Below are 17,003 nucleotides of genomic sequence, written 5' to 3'. Positions count from 1 at the left end.
CAAAAAAAACAGCTGAACATGAGAGGTTTTTGGACCAATTTTGTGTTCTCCATTCTTCAAGCACCGGTTCGAGCACCGTTTAAGCACCGGCACTGTTTCAAAAGTACCAGTTTGGTACTGGTATCAGATAAAACCTAAATGATACCCATCCCTAATCACCACTCAAAGTTGTTACGTGGGGAGAAACTGTCCATAGAGGCTAACACCATTCTTTTTTACCGGGCTGTAAACACAGGCTTTAATGTCTAGCTTTAATGCTGTAAATGCAGTAGGCTGGAAAATGCTACATAAAATCAAACACCCTCCTATTTTTTGTTTATTATTGTGACCTATTCTAACACTTATATGGTTACATACTGAGGTTATACCTCGTTATGTCGGTAGATGGTGCTTTTGTACTGCTGTGGAACCATATTAGCTTTATTATGATGTGTACATACTGAGTACTGAGTATATCAGTAACACTGGTTCATTTGCTTAGCCAAGTCCCCACCACCACCCACCCCGCCCTTACTTTTGTTTTACTAAATAGTAAATTACAGTCCTTCCTCAATCTAGTGCTTTTGGATGATTTAATGGTTTTTATACACTTTCATAGTGTTATTACATTCTGGTAATGGCACTCCATATAATTTGATATGGAAGTAAAAGCCACCATCACCCTGCACCCACCTGCTTCACAATGGTTAGGGAATAAATTAATGAAGTTAAAATAAAATTTAAGAAGCAGAGATTTTTATTAGTTTATGATCAAATAACTCTGTACCCAAGGCTGTGTTCGTTTTTAAGACCTCAATATGTTTTCAATCCTGGCCCTTGCTGCAGTTTGCCTCACTGTGTCATTTAATATGTAAGAAGAATTCGTCACAGGGATAATCCAGGCCTATTTTATTCCAGGCAAAAGAGGAATAAACCCAGAGCACGGCAGATCTCATTTACCCTAAACAAGCACAAAAATGGCATTGTCATGGTGTTTGTCTATAATTTTCCTTTCTGCGCTTGTGGTTTGGCATCGTATATACAGTGTTCCATCGAAACGAATGTCTCGACGCAAAGCCCGTGACAGATATTGTTTTAAAAAGAAAAGAAGCAACGTAAACACTTTAATGGTGACCAAATGGCAACACATCAGCGTGCTCTCCTTGGAGGCCCTTTGATGATTGTTCTCACAGCTCTCTCGGTGTCATTAGCGCACTGAGTCAGCGTAAAAAGACAACATCAGTGACAAGGATTTGCGGCGAGGGGAGGAGGCGCCGTTAGCGAGGTGACAACGGAGGAGTCAAAGGCATGGAAAGGGGGCATAGGAGAAGGAGAGCAAGGACTCGGAGAGGGAGTTGGTTACTGTTCAGCCATCGGATGTCTCCTGGGGGTGTGCAGTGCATTTGATAGTGAGATAAAACATGAGGAAAAGTTCAGCAACTAAAGGCCACCTTGTAAATATATGTACGTCATGCTAGAACTTGTGTAATGCTTATCTGAGTGTGTGTGTGTCAAGTGAGCAGGGAGCTAAAAACTGAATCTCTCTGTGATGTTTGTTATTGTAACACATTGTGCTTTTTTGGCCCTTTCTCCTCCCCCCATCTCTGTTCTCACTCTCTTGATGCTGCATAATGAAATCCATCCATCCCAATTAGGAGGTGTCGCTGTCTGTTGTGGTGTGGTGGGGATCAGAGACTGAGGATGTGTGTGTGTACGTACCCATGCATATGCATGCGTGGGCGGTGTTTGTCTTTAAAACAGGGGGCCTTTACATGTGACACACAACTGTATTAAAGTGTGTCGAAAATTGATTTCAGTCAGGCCAAAAGCCTCGTGCAGCGCGTCTCTGTCCACACGAGTTAGCATTTACACGCATACACAGATCAATCACCCCCACACATGTTGCAGGACAGTGTTTTTGTTTTGAGAGGAAGAGGGGTTAATGACTTACATTCTTCAATCGGAAACATCTTTCCAACCCCCCCACCTAACTCTTAAGCTCCTTTCTCATTCTGCACTCTAATAACGAGGAGTCCATAGGGTTCTACACTTTAAAAAAGGAATGTCAGGGAGAGGTTTCCATAAAATCAAAGAACTGCTTTTGGGGTGTTCCATGCTTAGAAACTGGAAAGAAAAAAAAATACTGAGGCTCTTAATTCACAAGTAATAAATGTTTATCTTGCTGATCCACTGTGGGAGAAGTTTGGAGAATTTTGAAAGGATTTTGCTGCACCGGTGCCAAATTGTTCTCTCGCTCTCTTTTACTTTTTAGAGTGTAAGCTAACGGTGGGGGAGAACAAGGGGGGGATGAGGGGGTTAAAGTCCCGGGGAGGCTCAATGGAGACCAGCTGTAGGGTACTGGGCAAAGGCCAGGGAACGTTCCGGATGGATAGAAAGAGGACGACGTACCCCTAGGAGAGAAAACTGAAGATTAGTTTCCAAAAAAAGAGAGGAGAGAGTGGGGCAATAAATGCATCAAGAGAGGACAGAAATAAAATAAAAGAGGCGAGCAAAAACTGCTAAATTCTAGCTTTGTGGTTTGTAGTCTCACTGGTTTTCTTGCTCTGATGTATTCTATTGGTATCTAACAACTTGGCAGCTATATTGCTCATGTTCAATAGCCTAAGCACTTTCTGATAGACAAGTCTATCCCACACAACAGTACCCTGGCACTACTAGCTGGAGTGGTAGTGGGGTCATTTGTTGCTGGCTTGTTCGCCATAGCCCATGGTTCACCTCCTATTGCCTATTGAAACCTTTGCATCGTGCACTTTGTATCGTTTTCTTTTTCACTTGCTAATGTGTTTTACTTAGACCTAGCTTTAAGCACTGATGATCACTTTACTGGGTTTATGCGACAGTAACAATATGGAAACAGTGGCTAGAGACTATTATTGTAACCATGTGCGCTGAACTTGCGATTTCATTGCCTTTGAAATGATTGCTTCAGAGACAGGAAGCAGGTCTGCAACCACTTGCAGTCAGTTAAAGTCAGTCTGTTAAGTGAAAACCAGACAAAACAGCAATAAGATGGGTGGATATGGCCAAGTTGCCATTTCCATGCATTCTGGTTGGTGTGATACCTGCGATATTAAATAGGCTAATCTGATGCCATCTAAATGCAAAAGTTAACTACTTCTTTTGTCCATTCAAATTCAGTAATAGTGATAGGGTTGCTGCAGGATGGTAAATGTACTGTTTCTTACACTATCCATCCATCCATCCATCCATTTTCATCTGCTTTGTCCGGGGCCGGGTCGCGGGGGCAGCAGCCTAAGCAAAGAGGCCCAGACCTCCCTCTCCCCAGCCACCTCCTCCAGCTTATCCGGGGGAATACCAAGCCGTTCCCAGGCCAGCCGAGAGATATAATCTCTCCAGCGTGTCCTGGGTCTGCCCCGGGGCCTCCTCCCGGTGGGACATGCCTGGAACACCTCACCCAGGAGGCGCCCAGGGGGCATCCTTGTCAGATGCCCGAACCACCTCAGCTGGCTCCTTTCGATGTGGAGCAGCAGCTGCTCTACTCTGAGCCCCTCCCGGATGGCCGGACTTCTCACCCTATCTCTAAGGGAGAGGCCAGCCACCCTTCGGAGGAAGCTCATTTCTGCCGCTTGTATCCGCGATCTCGTTCTTTCGGTCACTACCCACAGCTCGTGGCCATAGGTGAGGGTAGGGACGTAGATCGACCGGTAAATTGAGAGCTTCGCTTTTACACTCAGCTCCCTCTTCACCACGACGGACCGGTGCAGCGTCCGCATTACTGCAGCTGCAGCCCCAATCCGTCTGTCGATCTCCGGCTCCCTTCTCCCATCACTCGCGAACAAGACCCCGAGATACTTGAACTCCTCCACTTGGGGCAGGAACTCATCCCCGACCCGGAGTGGGCACTCCACCCTTTTCCGGCTGAGAACCATGGCCTCAGATTTGGAGGTGCTGATCCTCATTCCCGCTGCTTCACACTCGGCTGCGAACCGCTCCAGTGCGAGCTGGAGGCCCTCACCCGATGAAGCCAACAGAACCACATCATCTGCAAAATCAGAGATGAGATTCTGAGGCCACCAAAGCGAAAGCCCTCCGCCACTTGGCTGCGCCTAGAAATCCTGTCCATAAAAATTATGAACAGAACCGGAGACAAAGGGCAGCCCTGGCGAAGCCCATCACCCACCGGGAACGAGTCCGACTTATTGCCGGCAATGCGAACCAAGCTCTTGCAACGGTTGTATAGGAATCGAATGGCCCGTAGCAATGGGCCAGACACCCCATATTCCCGCAAAACCTCCCACAGGACACCAAGTCCACAAAACACATGTAGACTGGTTGGGCAAACTCCCATGCACCCTCAAGTATCCTGGAGAGGATAAAGAGCTGGTCCAGTGTTCCGCGACCAGGACGAAAACCGCATTGTTCCTCCTGTATCCGAGGTTCGACTAACGGACGAACTCTCCTTTCCAGCACCCTGGCATAGACTTTCCCAGGGAGGCTGAGGAGTGTGATCCCCCTGTAGTTGGAACACACCCTCCGGTCCCCTTTCTTGAAGATGGGGACCACCACCCCGGTCTGCCAGTCCACAGGTACTGCCCCTGATCTCCACGCAACATTGCAGAGGCGTGTCAACCAGGACAGCCCTACAACGTCCAGAGCCTTCAGGAACTCGGGGCGGACCTCATCAACACCAGGGGCTCTGCCACCAAGGAGTTGTTTAACTGCCTCAGTGACAGGCACCAACCACCTTGCGGCCGCAGCTCAATGCAGCAGCTTCGGCAATGGAGACGCTGAACATGGTCCATTCGGACTCAATGTCCCCAGTCTCTCTCGGAATGCTGTTGAAGCTCTGCCGGAGGTGTGCGTTGAAGATCTCGCGGACTGGGGCCTCTGCTAGACGTTCCCAGCACACCCTCACTACGCGTTTAGGTGCACCAGGTCTGTCCAGCATCTTCCCCCGCCACCTGATCCAACTCACCACCAGGTGGTGATCAGTTGACAGCTCAGCCCCTCTCTTTACCCGAGTGTCCAGAACATATGGTCGCAGGTCTGCTGATACGATTACAAAATCGATCATCGACCTACGGCCTAGAGCATCCTGGTGCCACGTGCACTTATGGACACTCTTATGTTCGAACAGGGTGTTCGTTATGGCCAAACTGTGATTAGCACAGAAGTCCAATAACAGAGCACCGCTCGGGTTCAGATCAGGGAGGCCGTTCCTCCCAATCACGCCCCTCCAGGTCTCGCTGTCGTTACCCACGTGAGCATTGAAGTCTCCCAGCAGGACAACAGAGTCTCCAGGTGGAGCACCCTCCAGCACCCCCCCCCCCAGGGACTCTAAGAAGGCTGGGTACTCTGAACTGCCACTCGGCGCATAAGCGCAGATGACAGTCAGGACCCGTTCCCCGACCCTAAGGCGCAGGGAACAAACCCTCTCGTCCACCGGGAAAAACCCCAACGTACCGGCGGCAAGCCGAGGGGATATTAGGATACCCACCCCAGCCCGCCGCCTCTCACCAGGGGCAACTCCAGACCGAAACAGAGTCCAGCCCCTCTCCAGGAGACTGGTTCCAGAGCCCAAGCCATGTGTAGAGGTGAGCCCGACTATATCTAGCCGGTACCTCTCAACCTCACGCACTAACTCAGGCTCCTTCCCCACCAGAGAGGTGACATTCCATGTCCCTATTGCCAGTCTTGGCAGCCGGGGGTCAGTCCGCCAGGGCCTCCGCTCCTGGCCGCCACTTACACTACTTACTAGAAAATCTCAAAATCACTCAAATCACTTTATTCAACGTGGTTCATTCATGCATTCATACGAGCACTTTTTTCTGTCCTTAAGTGCTTTCTATCTAACATTTCCACACATTCATACTCTGATGAACACAATGGTACGGCAACTATGGGGGTTAGGGTCTTGCCCAAGGATATTTTGGCATGCAAACTGCAGTAGCCAGGGATTGAACTGCCAACCTCTCACTTAGTGGATGGCCTGCTCTGCCTCCTGTGCCCAGACACCTTGCTTTTATATAGGAATATAGCCAGAATACAATTATTTGGCAACCAGCTGAGCAGATTCCCCTATTGTAAAGAAATGTGTCCTCATGTTTGCAAACTGACTCAGACTGATTGCAGTCTGTTGGCAATCTGTCTCAATTTATAAATTAGACAGCAATTGTTTGAATGAACTTTGTTTTATACGATAATATCTGAATGTAACAAAATGAGCATAAACTTCACTACAACTTCTGCTGATTGCACTCAAGATTTTTGCATTCAACTACTTCTTCCAAGTAGTTGCAGTCAACAACTGGACGACTGAATCGCCACTTGCTTGCTGGTCATTAACTTCAGCATCACTGTTTACAGAAAACAGAATTTTTATAAAGAGCGTTCATCATATCACTGTTTGATTTTTTTTAAAAATTTATACTAAATAACTTTTATTTTGCACAAAAACTTTCAAGATGGTTTCACCTCTTAAATTTGTGAAGGTGCATTGCAATTTGAGCTAGCAACTTGCATCTCACAAGCCATTACATAAGAGCTGCCAAAAACACAGGAAACGCACAAGTTGAAGGTCAGCCCCTCTACTCTCAGCCAGCTGCTACATGTGGCAACATGTTTCGTTTTTAAAGGATTGTGGCTCTCTAAATAAACACCTATCAGGTTGGTTCACCAAAGACAGATTTATTCTTGAGGGTGCCTAATTTTCTGATTATTTTGGCCATCAATGGTGGCAGATCATGAAAAACTAGCATACCTTTCATTAGCCAGAGCCCCACAGAGAGGAAAATGGATCATTATATCTACAGTCTTTACTAATAATGGTAGTTTTTAAAGTTTTCTGTTTAATAGAAGGCGATAAGTCAAAAGTTTCCACTGGAGGTATGGTGAGGTGGGACAAGAGCTTTTAGAGTCTGGACCTTGCCTCCACAGCAGATTAAGCAGCTATGTTTGTGTTGTGTGGGTTGTTGCCAACTCAGATATAAGCCATATGAGTGTTCAGTAGCCAACAGTGTTGATGAGCACAATATTCTCAGTGGAGCACTGCTGCCACCATGTGTTATGTCCAGAACACTGAAAGTCATGATTCCAGGAGTCAAACGATCTCAGCAAGGTGAAGACATAAAACAGCCACAGTACAGATATTTGGTGCTTCCCATCAATAAAGTTTAACATTTCCCTTTAACTGGTTTGTTAAAGTTATAGTTATAGTTATAGCTATAACTATAGTTATAGTTATAGTCCCCATTAGACTACTTCTAATGGGGACTATACGTTTGGGTAGAAGAACCAGAGATAAAACTGGAATGGCACAAAGGTACATGCAGGGGTATACTGACTTCAAGATTCAAGATTCAAAGCGTTTATTGTCATGTGTACCAAGAAAAAGCATTTCTCTGTACAATGACTTGTAATAACCCTGCTAGCATTAAAATTACTACATGTGCTAAATAACTGTTGATAGCTTTCTGGTAACATTCAGATGACAACTCTGTGATGCAAATGTACTCCTTTAAACACAACAATCCATTATCATCATTTGGCATGTTAATGATCCACTAATACAAATTCAAGAACTTGTCACAGAGCACTAAAGCACTGGCTGGGAAGTCCTCTGAGAACTAACCAGTGTACGTTGCCCGGATGGTGCTAACACAGTGGCAAAAAGCCACCAAGAACCCCCTAGTCACAGCTAAAAAGGATTTACAGTGGCTGTGAATCTAAACATGGAACTTTCTGTTCAGGTCTTTGGAACAATAACTTCATCCTATTGTATCCATGTTGTGATGAAATATACAGCACTATGCTTTGCTCTTTTTCCAAAAAGTTGACTTTTATACTCAACACTAATAATTTTTCTGCATAATGTAGCAATATCTCATTTATTACAGGGTTTAAAATAAATAAATAATGTTCTAAAAGAGAAAGCAAACTGGAGTGTTCTGCAAAGTAAAAATGGAAAGTGCAGGTTTTTCAGAACTCACCAAAACCTAACTTCAAAACTGAACAGTGGCGACATCTAGTGATTAACCTTTGTATTACATCTACTGTATATTCTGGTATTTACCCTTTACTATATAAACATAGTACTTTTTACTTTAATACTTTTTTTTTTGCTATTAGTAAGTACTTACTAAAAGTGAGTAAAAACTAAAGTAAGTTTTCAATTCAGTTTTATTCATAAAGTACCAAATCACAACAATCACCATTTAAGTTCAATGTTACTTTCAAAAGCAACTTAAATACTTGGATGCCCTGTTTCAGTGTCTACCAATAATTCAGCCCCCCCCCCCCCCCCCAAAAAAAAAGTTCTAAACTTGCTTTTGGTTACAACAAAGAAATAACACGCCAAACACAAATCTCCTTACGTTTTGTGTTAGGTTGGTTTTAAACTTTGGTTTTGTGCTTTGCCCGAGTGTGCATTTGGGTCTTCTCCACACCTAACATCTTATTACTCTGAAAAATGGAGGTTGAGGAGAAGTACTGTTGCCCCACATGAAATCAAAGGGGTGGAAAAAAGCTAAAGTACTTTATTTACTTAATTTAACCTAAATTATGAGCACTCTTTTCATGTGAGCACAGTGTCAGAGTTTGGACTGTATTTTAGAATAATTTATGGTCATGCTCAGGGATATGGTGCCATTTGTTTAAGCAATGGCTCACAGCAGTGAAGTATATGCACAGTTGTGCATGGATGTGTGGCCACTGTTACCACACTGGCTCACTTACACACATTATTCAACTATTCAACAAGTGACCACATAATCAGATGTTAGACTAATCCTATGAAAAGTTCATCTATTACATTAGCCTCATTTCTGTTTGTTTAACCATCTCTACCATCTACTTTTCTCTCGTCTTTCATTTAATCTATGGTAAAATAGATTAGGACACCCAATACAACACCCACTTTGGATGTTATCATTCCATTCAGTGACTGTTATCAGTTGTGCTTTGGGAGAAAGAGATCTATTAAAAAAATATTTTAAAGATATATTTTACTTTCCACTCTGCGTCCCTTTTTTTTAATAAATTGTAGAACTTTGTAACCCAACCCTGTAATAATTCTGTTACAATAATCCTGAGTTTTCCTGAGTCACGTGTTCCACAAACACTTCTATGGCTTGAATGAGCTCCCTCTTTCATGGAGTGCCAAATGAGCCCAGTGGGATTTAAATCCGGTGATTCTGGTGGAGTTTTTACCCGGTTGATCCCCTCTGATGCTGCAGCAACATGGTCTTGGAAGAAATGGGGATTCTAACCAAATTGATTCCTGATATAGGGCGCAGCAACTTCTTTTATTATTTCTTTTTTTTAAAAAACTGTCTGTCCATGTTGCGTATAATGCAGACAGTCCAAAACTGCCTGAATTATATGCAGTATGATTTTTCCATTATGTAGTCTAAAATGTTACTTTCCACCAGGGAAAGATGCCACAGGGGTTGACAGAGATTTTAGTTTTGAATGTGTCTCTTCATGCGACATTGAGGTTCCATATAAATGCTAATGAGGCGGTTGCACTGTCCGGCTGTACCTGTATGATGTCTTTATGAAACTCAGAAGCCCCGATTCCAATCAGCAAACTCTAACGAACCCATAACCGCAGTAAAATATGAAAAGTTTGATTACTGTGCATCCATTTTAAAAAAGGAAAAAACCCCGGATCTGTTAATTTGAACAGTGGCACCATTGGGGTTGACACCACCCTTACGTGATCAGGGTGTAGTTCGCTTGTTTTGTTTTATTTACTATGCAAACCAGCAATATGGTGGTAATTTAGTGAATTACAGCACCGTCTAAAATACCTACAATGCCAAAATAAGGTAAAGCAGGATAAACATGGTTTTCGTAAATTTATGCTCACTTGTACAATGTACAAGCATGCATTCACTAGCTTAACTACTGATATCTAATTTATTCATTTTTCTATATTGTTTCTTATGATTTTTTTTTAACTTGTCATCATCCCTCGCAGCCAGAAAGTAGGGAATAAACCAGACTTAAAATGTGGCTTAAAATGTGTGGACAGGGTGAAGTCCTGCTAATGATAAATAATAAAAGACCAGGTGACTGAACTGTGCCTTACTTCGGCTCCAGAATAGGCTGCTGGAGAGCTTCTAAAGGGAAACTTTTGATATCAAATAATTTATCAGGAAAGATATGTTCTTTTGTTCTGACATTTTGTACAAAATAAAGATAATCCATTAATGTCTGTTTAGTTTTAGTTCTGCTCAGAGCCAAATGAAAAATGTATTTCTACAAGTCTCAGAAATAACCTCCATATCTGGTTTGGGATCTATGAGGAAGCATCTGTGCGATAACATTATTTTTCTGCATTTAACGTTCTTTTGTCTCTATTTATTAGATTGGATTGAAATGATTCACTGTTTACTGGAAATAGTTTTGGTGATTTGTAGTGTAAAATGTCTGAATGGTCAAACTGACTGTTAATTTAAAGTTTAAAAACTTTTTTACGTTAAAAATGTTTTTATATTTGATCAAGTTGAGGTTTACAATGAAAGCTATCAAACGAATGTGAAATTCAGTTTAGTTTTATTTGCATAGCGTCAAATCAAAACAGTGGCCTCAATGCTCTTTAGATTATAAGGCAAAGACAACTACAATAATAATGAGAAAACCATCTATAGCTAATTATCCAAGTAAAGGTTTTTTTTTAAGAAAGCGCCATCTCTTGGTGACACTCTGCAATTGAATGAAAGGGATGTGTTTATAGTGGAAAGTAGATACACCCCAAGGGAAGGAGGGGGACACAGAGCACCTGAAGGCTTAATACGGTAAAATAAATACAATATTGCAAAACCAAACAGCTTAGAAAAGGTAAAACAAACTACAAAATGATCCCAATAACACAGGAAAATGTGAAAACTTCTGATCACTATATAATCAGTGTTGGGAAGGTTACTTTTAAAATGTATTCCACTACAGATTACAGAATACATGCCCCAAAATGTATTTTGTAACGTATTCCGTTACTTTACTCAATGAGAGTAACGTATTCTGAATACTTTGGATTACTTAATATATTATCATGCTATTTACAACTACTGTCAGGGCTCTGTGTGCGGGCAGGCAGAGAGGAGGATCCAAATGCAGGACTCGGAAAACGGAATGCAACTCAAAAACCTCAGCTTTATTGCTGGCCAGAAAACAAAACATGAAGTGAGGACTGAACACCGAAACCAAAAACACACAGGCATAATCTGAGGGTACGACGCGACACTGGGCATGGGAAAACACAGGGCTTAAATACACAGGGTAGTAATGAAGAAATGGGCCACAGAAGGGAGACACAGCTGGGAGAGATCAGGGCTAACGAGACGGGGGAGCTAAGCTGCACACACTAACATAAGACAAAGACTTTCACAATAAAACAGGAAACATGAATCACAACTCAGAGACATGGACTCAACACAGAGACGGAAAATGACACATGGAACTGAACTATACATGAAACCACCATTCCTAAAACATGGATAATAGAAACATGAAACTCTAATAATGATAATAATAATAATAATAATAATAAACATCACAACAAGAGAATGAGAAACAATCCAAAACACCAAGATAACTGAAACACAAAGTACCAGAGAAACAAAGAATAATCCATGATGCAAAAGTGAACCAAAACATAATAAACTCAAAATACTGGGTCCAACGGACCCAGAACCGTGACAACTACATGAATGTACTATTGCTTTGTGATTTATTACTATTACTGAAGGTTACTCGCCATACCAATACCAAGAGGCGAGGCTGCCAGACACTGGCGCCACCGGGCCCTCTGACCACCACCAGCAGGCAACGGGTGAAGTGTCTTGCCCAAGGACACAACGACCAAGACTGTCCAAGCCGGGGCTCGAATCGGCAACCTTCTGATTACAAGGCGAACTCCCAACTCTGTTACTCATAATGTAAAATGAGTAACAGTAGGTAGGTTGACATTAGGTAAGGCTGCATTTGTTGCAGCAATCTCGTCTAGAAAACTATTCCGCACCTGTAAAACAGGCCCGCGGCTCCGAACCTTAGTAAAGGGACCTCTGGCTAATACGTCGGTTTCCGTGTCGGGCTCATAGCCGAAAACTAGCTTTACTTTGTTGTCTGGGTCAACTTTGCTAGCAAGAGACAGAGAGAGGCGTTGAAAGGCTGCTCCAACGGAACTTATTGTTTCAGAGGAAAACACGAACACGGTGTACAGTCGAGTCTTAATAGCTTACTTACAACTGGGCTCGTCAGGCACTCTTTTTGTCTGCAGTGGTTATTGTTATATAACTTCCAGCTCCCGTTTTGGGTCGGTGACAACTCTTACTTTTCAACTCTTTTTCTCCCTTCTTCGCGCTCACAGACACATAACAGGTATGGCAGTCCATTCTCCCTGCAGCACTGACTACACTGCCCATGATGCTACATTCTGTATGGCTATGCCTGTAACACTCTGCCTATTGCCTTCATATTAAATCATTTTTGTGAATAATTTTTTAAAATGTTTCTTCACGTCATTATGCGGGCCGCAAGTAAAGGTGACATGGGCGGCGAGATTGAGACACACAGGTCGTGTCCAAATTCATGGGCTGCATATTCCCGAGGCTGCAATTGTAGACCGATTATGTCACAGCAACGTGCCAAAGGCTGTCCAAATTCGTAGACTCCTCCGAATGCAGCCGACAAATGCGTCCTCCTTTTCCCTGAATTTAAAAGGATGGGTCGGGTGTGTCCTTCGTGGCCTACCATATCCCAGAATTCATAGCGTGGCCCAGCCAAACTCCAGTTTCCAACAATGGCGGCCGCTACTAAGTTTTAAAATTACTCATACTAATCTTTCTGGGTCACAAAATAAACTTTTAACATATTTTCAGGGGAGAAAGTAGCTGTGTAAACATCAAATATCTGCTCGGTTTATCAAGATATCGCATATTTGCAAAAGTGCTTCGATGTTTTCGGAGACGTCTGCTACCCACCAGCTCGATAGCTCGCCGGGAGCTCGAGGGTCACTGAAGCCGCCGAGAACGGCACAACTCCCGGCGCATCATTTTCAGATCACCGCAGACTTTCGCTGCTCGGGTTAAACGTATTATATAAGTCACTTAGACAACCTAAAAATGTTATTGTTGGGCTTTTATTTGTTCATGAGTAAATCGGTTTGGCTGAGATTAAAGTTATTAGATTAGATTAGAAAAAATAAAATAAAATAAATTCCCCGGGTGGGTTCCTCGTTGGTTTTTACACAGCTGAATAAACGTCAAACAGAAAACTAATTAAACAGAAGTGTGAGACGGTCGAGAATTTACGCCAGCGTCCTGTTATATTTTAGATAGCAAGGAGCAGACGGCCAAGTTTATTCAACTCCACCGAGACAGCAGTGACGCAAATCAGAAGGCTAGACCGTCCAATTTACTTCCGGCCTACCCGACCTTCTGAGGACCCGGCCCACGTAGACCGCGAAGGCCAGGTCCTCAGGAGGATGCAGCCCATGAATTTGGACACGACCACAGACATTAGAGCCTCTTAATGCATGTTTTGTTTGGGTTTCCACCGGCATGGAAACTAAAAATACAGAGAGCATAGCCTAACATATGAAACAGGAAAATACCGCCGTGTAATCCATTCATTTCAACAAAGTAACTGTATTCTGAATACCACCTTTTTAAACGGTAACTGTAACAGAATACAGTTACTCATATTTTGTATTTTAAATACGTAACGGCGGTACATGTATTCTGTTACTCCCCAACACTGAATATAATACATATTGGTTCTTAAAGCAGCAGGGCTGAAACCAACACAACTGTTCACAAAAAGTGGAATCTCTCCACAGTTCTTTTTCCTGCTTAAAGTCCTGGTCAGGGCTGGCACTTGGCATAAATAGTCTATGTGATAGTTTAGGGCCACATAAATTTCTGTGTTGCTAGCTCCAAACTCTACGGTTGTAGTACATATAAATGAAGATCTGCTACATTTAAGCTCTTGTCAGACAAGTTCATATATTGAATTAGCCTATCAGCACCAGATAAATCTCTGTGTAGTTCACACAAGGAGATTTAAAAATCTTTTGAATGTGCCGCCTTTGTAGTACTTCAGGTTGGAAAGCTAGCCTCCGGTTAGCCCCAGTGTCTATGCTTCTCCCTTGCTGCCTTCAAACACGCTTTGTCCCTTTACGGTTCCTTTAAGATCACTTATCATCCTAACATCCCAGAATATATTATATATATTTTTTGACTCAAGTTGATTTATTTTTTATTCGGTTAATGATAGCTTTTGCACTGAAACCCGGATGCTTAGTAGCCCAGTAGAAAGTTGGAAAGTAAGCGATCAGAATCCTCCTCCCCACGCAATGTCATATCTACTGTCACAGAGGTTTATGTAAGTAAGTGAGTTTCTCATTTTTTTGTGCTTTAGACTTTTTAAAGCTAGAGTACATAAATCAATCAATCAATCAATCAATCAATCCATCCATCCCAGGGCCAAGAAAAAAGTGAAAAAGTACTTAATCATTATTTGTCAAACCAGAGGGTTTGTAAAAGGATCCTTTTGCAGCATAGTTCTGCAGTTACAAATGCAAGTCAGTCAGACATTACTCATATTATGAGAACTACAATAATGATGTCTCTTTGCCCCTTGTTGATAACAACTTATTAGTTTGCTTGAAGTGCAATAAAAGCTTCCAAAGAAGTGGTAAATAATCTAAAACTAAAGATTTAACATTTATTTGTTACCACTGAACCATTCAACAAGCACAGGACAACAAGCTTCAATTAAACTGCCTACATGCAGTCATTATAATATACACTAAATATGTGATGTGGTTTTATTCTGAAAATGTGAAATGGTGTAAAACTATTATATTTGCTGGAACCTTAATTTGTATCTGAGGCAACCCAGTCTATCCTTAGACACGCTACTGCTTTCCTTTACTATCTCAGCAAGAAGCCACTTACATCACCAACTGAGGCGATATCAGTGTGCCCACCAGAAACCTACTCAGACTCTGGCTACTGACGAAAGCAAGATCCCTTCCCTGCTGCTACACTATTTTTGATAAACAGAGAGAGCTTTCAAGGAACAGTGGGTGAGAACATGAAGGAAGGTACAAACTGATAAACACAGTTTACACACTGAATTGTACTTTTGCTTCTTCCTCTGGAAGTAAACATCAGATTGAACTTTTTCAGGTATCTTACTGATTTTTTTTCTTGACATTTTGCCAAACTCTCAGACAGCAGCAATAAATAAATGATGCCCAATAAGCAGCCTGAAATGCTTACACAGTAGCCATACCTATAGAAACCTGTTGACATAAAGCACCAGAAGCAGAAAAGCTCAGACAAAAACAGAAGGATCTATACGTAGCTTACAGTGACACCTTCATTGTTAGCAAAGGCATGATTTCACTTCATTCAAAGACACCATTGTATGTCACACACTAGTGAAGAGGGTTAATAATGTATGAAGTACATATACTTCACTACAGCTAACACAACATCCTACAGGTCTGGAGAAAAGCAACTGCTAGCTAGAACTGTAGCATAATTAGCCAGACTAGATATGAGAAAAGTAGTGCCGGTAACTGTGCAACTTTTCCATATTTTTTAATTTATTATGCTTCTTTATATTTAAAATTGAGGCAAACTAAAGACAGCTAACTTGTTACAAATTAAAACTCATATGTAAATAGTATATATACTATTTATATGTATATACACATTGCAAAACAGAGATAAGAAATACTTTGTTATATATTTGGAAAAATTGTTGATAAAAAGAAACTGTCATAGCTAGATAAAAACTAATAACTCCTTGTTCTGTAACAAGTGAACACACCTGTCACAGACATAAAAAGACATTTTAGAGATTTCTAAAAGATGTTGAAATTAGCTCCTTAGTGAAGGTAATTATGGTGGCTTTTATTGATGGTTTCATAGCAAAGAGTCTTGATCATACAGAGACAGTTAGAGGCTCTGTTGTTCAAAACAAAAAATAATGGCCTGAAAATTCAAATGTTTTTTAGACTGGGGTGTTTACGTTCTGATAATTAAAACGATATAGTTAATCCATCATTTTTGCTACATGTGACATTTTTAATCTATGTACATGTATTAGGACAGTATCCTTTTTTCATGTTACTTAACCTTCAAAAATTACTAACTGCACCTTTAACCTCATCTGGAGACTTATTGCTTTTTCAAATCACCTGATGTGTTTGTTCAGTTTGTTCACAGTTTGCAGAAATTCCTGATTAAGTTTGTTGATGTTTTTCAGGTGTAATAAAAATATAATTCAGATGTGAATAACTTTCTTTTTCCCGTTTTTCTGCTTTTTTTACTCTCGGCTTCTGTTGGCTCGGTGCTAGTCTACACCCCTACAAACTTTTATCAGAATTCATTCAAAATGTTTCATGTTTACAAACAGAATGACATGTACAGAAACAGGGTTTTTGCTAATAATAATAATAATATCTACCGCGCTGACAGAAAGAGATATTGCATTATAGAGGGTGACAGCATGTGATATGAAAGATTTGCTGTCCTTGTGGCAGCAGATGCAAATCAGTCTGTTATAGACGCTGCTCTGCTGCCTGTCTAGAGATTGTTTAGGATCATGCGTGAGATAGATATAGATAGATAACAATTTGTTTGGTCGTCTCCTCTCGGCCACAGCCAAGTATGCTGCACTCATCACAAATGAAAGATAGAAAATCTCCATTATTTTGCGGCACACATGAAAGACCTCAGCTTCCTTAGGAAACAGCCTGCTCATCCCCATTTGTATACAGTATCTGATTGCTTGGTTCATCCTGTTGTTGATGTAGATGTCCAGGTACTTATCCTTCTCCACCAAATCAACAGATGTGTGGTGTAGCTGTCCTCCTTCTGAAGTCAATTGCTGCCTCTCTGATCTTACTCTATTGAGAACTAGACAATTCCTCCCAAACAGCTGCTGTAACTTCATGACACATGATGTGAGGGCAACTGGGTCAGTAGTCACAAAGCTCTGATGGTGTCAGTTTCTTCTGTTCAGGA

Source organism: Astatotilapia calliptera, chromosome 8, assembly GCF_900246225.1.
Source record: "Astatotilapia calliptera chromosome 8, fAstCal1.2, whole genome shotgun sequence".
Lineage (NCBI taxonomy): Eukaryota > Metazoa > Chordata > Actinopteri > Cichliformes > Cichlidae > Astatotilapia > Astatotilapia calliptera.
The sequence above is the reverse complement of the archived record's forward strand: the minus strand, read 5'-3'. Positions refer to the sequence as shown.